Source organism: Silurus meridionalis, chromosome 9, assembly GCF_014805685.1.
Source record: "Silurus meridionalis isolate SWU-2019-XX chromosome 9, ASM1480568v1, whole genome shotgun sequence".
In the NCBI taxonomy this organism is placed as follows: Eukaryota; Metazoa; Chordata; class Actinopteri; order Siluriformes; family Siluridae; genus Silurus; species Silurus meridionalis.
The window spans coordinates 650,076-656,330 of record NC_060892.1 but is presented as its reverse complement, the minus strand read 5'-3'; positions in this window follow the sequence as shown (position 1 = coordinate 656,330).

Here is a 6,255-nt window from a genome sequence, read left to right as displayed (position 1 = left end):
GCGTGAGATAATAGATCTTGCGCCCTATTTAGGGCACTATGTGTTTAATAGAAAGCTGTTTGGATTTCAGCCGTAGAACAGCGGCGTCTTGGTACTGCGCATGCTCATTGGGATGTTCTCGTTTGTCATCGTTGACAACTTTTTTTTGTCATCGTTTTGAATAATTATAACAATGTTATTGTTTCATTGAGATTCCATAAATATCAACCCTATTAGCATGAATTATTTCAAAAATAAACTTTATTTTAATAATAAAAGCAATTTAAGGTGGTTAATTCTAATTGATATCCATATTAATATTTATATAATCAATATGTGCATTTATTACATCATAGAATGTTTTTATTAATGATTTATTATCTTATTCAATACCGAGTGGTTTAGTAATACATTATATTGCCAAAAGCTCACCTGGTCATAAGCATGGTATGTGCTTTTTGAGCATCACATTCCACCTTAAGTCCCAATTTGCTCTTTTAGTTCTCTCCACTCTTCTGGGAAAAAATTCTACTACATTTTGGAGTGTGTTTGTGGACATTAGTAAAGTGAGGTACTGATGGAGGTGAGAAGATGAGGAGGCCTGGGGTGCAGTCAGTGCTCCAATTCATCCCAAAGGAGCTCAATAGGGATGAGATCAGTGATCTATAGCAGACCACTCAAGCTTTTCCTTCTCAAAGCATGTCAATCAGATCTTCATGAAGCTGGCTTTGTGCACAGGGGCTTTTCCAGGCTGGGACAGTTTTGGGTTTTGAAGTTCAAGTGAACACGAAGTCCAAAGATGTCCTGTACATTTGTGTGCCTCCAAAGTTGTGGTAACAGTTTGGAGAAGAAACACATATGGCAGGAAAGGTCCGGTGTCCCAATACGTTTGTCCATATAGTTTATGTTCCTCCCTTATACAAAAAGTGATTCAGCTCCCTAAAGAAAATACAGCACTGACCAACAAATGAGCACTGAAATCACCACTGTATTGATCACTATGCTCAGTGATCTGGTATCTGCACCTCCACTTGTGAATGGATTCTGGACTTTCTCACTAACAGACCTCAATCTGTTAGGTTGGGCAAACAGGTATCCTCAACCCTCATTCTGAACACTGGCATCCCACAGAGCTGTGTCCTGAGCCCACTATTCTACTCCCTGTTCACACATGACTGTGCTCCTCCGCATAACTCCAACATAGTTATCAAGTATGCAGATGACACCACCATGGTTGGCCAGATCAGCAACAACAAGGAATCGGCCTACAAGGAAGAAATCCGAAGCCTGACAGCATGGTGTGCCATCAACAACCTGACCCTCACTGCCATGAAGACTAAAGAACTCATCGTGGACTTTCTGAGATCTAACAGCAGGGGACATTTCTCAGTCAACATCAATGGAACTAAGGTAGAGTGGGTCTCCAGTTTCAAGTTCTTGGGAGTTTACATCTCTGAGGATTTGTCCTGGCACCAGGACATCTCAGCTCTGGTTAAGAAGGCACAACAACGCCTGTTCTTGCTAAGGAGTCTTAAAAAAAAACTCTAACAAGGATTCTAACGAGTTTTTACCGCTGCGTCACTCAGAGCATCCTGACCAACTCCATCACTGTATAGTACGGAGGCACCATCACTCTACCTAACTCTACACTACACCATTAGATCACTGTATAAACACTGTATTAACACTGTATAAACACTGTCAATAACACTGTACAATTATACATGCAATATACATATTACATATTGTAATTTTCTCTTCCTCTACACATATCTATTTATCCACCCACATGACCAAAATTATATCAGCGGAACAGATTTTATTTACCAAATCTGATGTTACACAAATACAAAAACATTCAGCAATAAGTAATAGCTGTATTTCACATTACAAAATAATTTGTTATATAATGTTCTACATTATTCTTATATTCCTGTATTACATGTTTATCTGTAGCTTGCCCAACCTGCTTCAGGTGAGCGAGTTCCTGTCCCTGATCCAGTTAATAACCTTGAGTAACATTAAGTTCAAGTGTGTTTAAGCAGAATCCTGCAGGAACAGGTCTGACCAGCTAAGATCATTCACTAAATCTGGGTTATTATCATGTTGGAGGACCCATGAGCTACAACTAAGACTGAGCTTTTCTGATACTGAGCAGTACATTTCTCTCCAGAACTGCTTGGAAGTCTTGAGATATCCTCGTGTCCTTCACAGATTCAAGGCTCCACCAAACTCCATCAAACATATTCCTCCATGTTTCACCATTGATACTCTTTATTTCTTCATTTTTTTTTACACATCTGTAAAAATACAGCTGATGAGTCTCAGTTTTTGTCTCATCTGTCCAAAGGATATTCTCACAGAGGCTTTAGAAAATCACTATAATCCAAATCGTATTCTCTATTCAATTCTTTATTTGTTTGTAAATAAAAGGTAAACATCAAGCAACATGCTCATATACTCAAGATGAGAACATCTAGGTAAGGAATAATAAGGAGAATAAGAAAGTGAAAAAAAAAAAAAACGTATTTATTGGGAACAATGTAGAAGTCATTGGAAAAAAGCCTCAACTCTTCACTTTCTATATAAACTCAACTGCTTCAGTCTGCTAATATGGCAGCCTTCAAAGAAAACACATTATTTAGGCTTAAAAACATGATTTGTCATTTTTAAAAATAATTTTTTCTCCTATGTTTGATTATGGCGACAAACCAAAGTACTGGGACACCTGATCTTTCCAGCCAAACTTCTACTATACAGAGTTGGAGGTACACAATGATATCAGAAGTCTTTGGATGCGGCATGAAATTTTCCCTTCACTTCATCTAGGAGACCCAAACAAGTACCAGTATGACAATACCCCTGTGCACAAAGCCAGCTCCATGAAGATCTGCTTTACATGGGTTGAATTTGGTGGAAGATCTCCTGCTATAGAGCTCTGTCCCTACTGAACATGATAAATGTGAACACTGACTGCACCCCAGACCTTCTCACGTTCTTACCTACATAAAAAGCTGAATAAATCTCCACAAAATCTAGTGGAATGTGCTCCCAGAAGTATGGAGGTTTTTATAACAGCAAATGGGGCCTACATGTGGAATGGGACGTTCATAAAGATTGACATAGCAATTTTAGAGTCAGGTGTCGCCAAACATTTGGTCTACACAGTGTGTACAGCATTTTATTTCTGTCACTGGTACGATCACTGTTTAAAGCTATTCCTGTTTACTACGTGTTTATTTATATTACACTATGACACTCGATCTAAGAACGGCCATGTTGAAAATCCCTTCTGTGATATTTAATTAGTGAATATAAGTTTTTCTAATTCTGTTCTATTTATTTATTTATTCTCATTGTTTCACACTTTTTTTTATACTTGTGTTGTGTTCTGCATTTTTATGTTTATTATATAAAAATATTTAAAATATGAAATAAATAAATAAACACCACTGTCACATTGATTTTAATATTTATAAAACATGAAATAAAATAAAGATCAAGAAGAATAAATATCTACAGTGAGTGCAGAATTATTAGGCAAGTTGTATTTTTGAGGATTAATTTTATTTGAGGATTTAATTTGAACAACAACCATGTTCTCAATGAACACAAAAAACTCATTAATATCAAAGCTGAATATTTTTGGAAGTAGTTTTTAGTTTTAGCTATTTTAGGGGGATATCTGTGTGTGCAGGTGACTATTACTGTGCATAATTATTAGGCAACTTAACAAAAAACAAATTCATACCCATTTCAATTATTTATTTTACCAGTGAAACCAATATAACATCTCAACATTCACAAATATACATTTCTGACATTCAAAACCAAACAAAACAAATCAGTGACCAATATAGCCACCTTTCTTTGCAAGGACACTCAAAAGCCTGCCATCCATGGATTCTGTCAGTGTTTTGATCTGTTCACCATCAACATTGCGTGCAGCAGCAACCACAGCCTCCCAGACACTGTTCAGAGAGGTGTACTGTTTTCCTCCTTGTAAATCGCACATTTGATGATGGACCACAGGTTCTCAATGGGGTTCAGATCAGGTGAACAAGGAGGCCATATCATTAGATTTTCTTCTTTATACCCTTTCTTGCCAGCCACGCTGTGGAGTACTTGGACGTGTGTGATGGAGCATTGTCCTGCATGAAAATCATGTTTTTCTTGAAGGATGCAGACTTCTTCCTGTACCACTGCTTGAAGAAGGTGTCTTCCAGAAACTGGCAGTAGGACTGGGAGTTCAGCTTGACTCCATCCTCAACCCGAAAAGGCCCCACAAGCTCATCTTTGATGATTGCAGTAGATGTGATAGCAGTAGATGTAGAGTGTAATTGTGCAGTAGCTGTGTGATAGTGCAGTAGATGTGGAGTGTAATTGTGCAGTAGATGTGATAGCAGTAGATGTAGGGTGTGATAGTGCAGTAGATGTGATAGTGCAGCAGATGTAGAGTGTGATTGTGCAGTAGATGTGATAGTGCAGTAGATGTGATAGCAGTAGATGTAGAGTGTAATTGTGCAGTAGCTGTGTGATAGTGCAGATGTAGAGTGTAATTGTGCAGTAGCTGTGTGATAGTGCAGCAGATGTAGAGTGTGATTGTGCAGTAGATGTAGAGTGTAATTGTGCAGTAGCTGTGTGATAGTGCAGCAGATGTAGAGTGTGATAGTGCAGATGTAGAGTGTGATTGTGCAGTAGATGTGATAGTGCAGTAGATGTGATAGTGCAGATGTAGAGTGTAATTGTGCAGTAGCTGTGTGATAGTGCAGATGTAGAGTGTAATTGTGCAGTAGCTGTGTGATAGTGCAGCAGATGTAGAGTGTAATTGTGCAGTAGATGTGGAGTGTAATTGTGCAGTAGATGTGGAGTGTAATTGTGCAGTAGCTGTGTGATAGTGCAGCAGATGTAGAGTGTGATTGTGCAGTAGATGTAGAGTGTGATTGTGCAGTAGATGTATGATAGTGCAGTAGATGTGATAGCAGTAGATGTAGAGTGATAGTGCAGTAGATGTATGATAGTGCAGTAGATGTGATAGCAGTAGATGTGTGATAGTGCAGATGTGTGATAGTGCAGTAGATGTAGATGTGTGATAGTGCAGTAGATGTAGAGTGTGATAGTGCAGTAGATGTAGAGTGTGATAGTGCAGTAGATGTGTGTAATTGTGCAGTAGATGTGGAGTGTAATTGTGCAGTAGCTGTGTGATAGTGCAGCAGATGTAGAGTGTGATTGTGCAGTAGATGTAGAGTGTGATTGTGCAGTAGATGTGTGATGGTGCAGTAGATGTGGAGTGTAATTGTGCAGTAGATGTAGAGTGATAGTGCAGTAGATGTGCAGTAGATGTGCAGTAGATGTGTGATAGTGCAGATGTGTGATAGTGCAGTAGATGTAGAGGTGTGATAGTGCAGTAGATGTAGAGTGTGATAGTGCAGTAGATGTAGAGTGTGATAGTGCAGTAGATGTGTGATAGTGCAGTAGATGTAGAGTGTAATTGTGCAGTAGATGTGTGATAGTGCAGTAGATGTAGAGTGTGATAGTGCAGTAGATGTAGAGTGTAATTGTGCAGTAGATGTAGAGTGTGATAGTGCAGTAGATGTAGAGTGTGATAGTGCAGTAGATGTGATAGTGCAGTAGATGTAGAGTGATAGTGCAGTAGATGTGATAGTGCAGTAGATGTAGAGTGTGATAGTGCAGTAGATGTGTGATAGTGCAGTAGATGTAGAGTGTAATTGTGCAGTAGATGTATGATAGTGCAGTAGATGTGTGATAGTGCAGTAGATGTAGAGTGTGATAGTGCAGTAGATGTGTGATAGTGCAGTAGAAGTGTGATAGTGCAGTAGATGTAGAGTGTGATAGTGCAGTAGATGTAGAGTGTGATAGTGCAGTAGATGTGTGATAGTGCAGTAGATGTAGAGTGTGATAGTGCAGTAGATGTGTGATAGTGCAGTAGAGTGTGATAGTGCAGTAGATATAGAGTGTGATAGTGCAGTAGATGTAGAGTGTGATAGTGCAGTAGATGTAGAGTGTGATAGTGCAGTAGATGTAGAGTGTGATTGTGCAGTAGATGTAGAGTGTGATAGTGCAGTAGATGTAGGGTGTGATAGTGCAGTAGATGTGTGATAGTGCAGTAGATGTGTGATAGTGCAGTAGATGTAGAGTGTGATAGTGCAGTAGATGTAGAGTGTGATAGTGCAGTAGAGTGTGATAGTGCAGTAGATGTGTGATAGTGCAGTAGATGTAGAGTGTGATAGTGCAGTAGATGTGTGATAGTGCAGT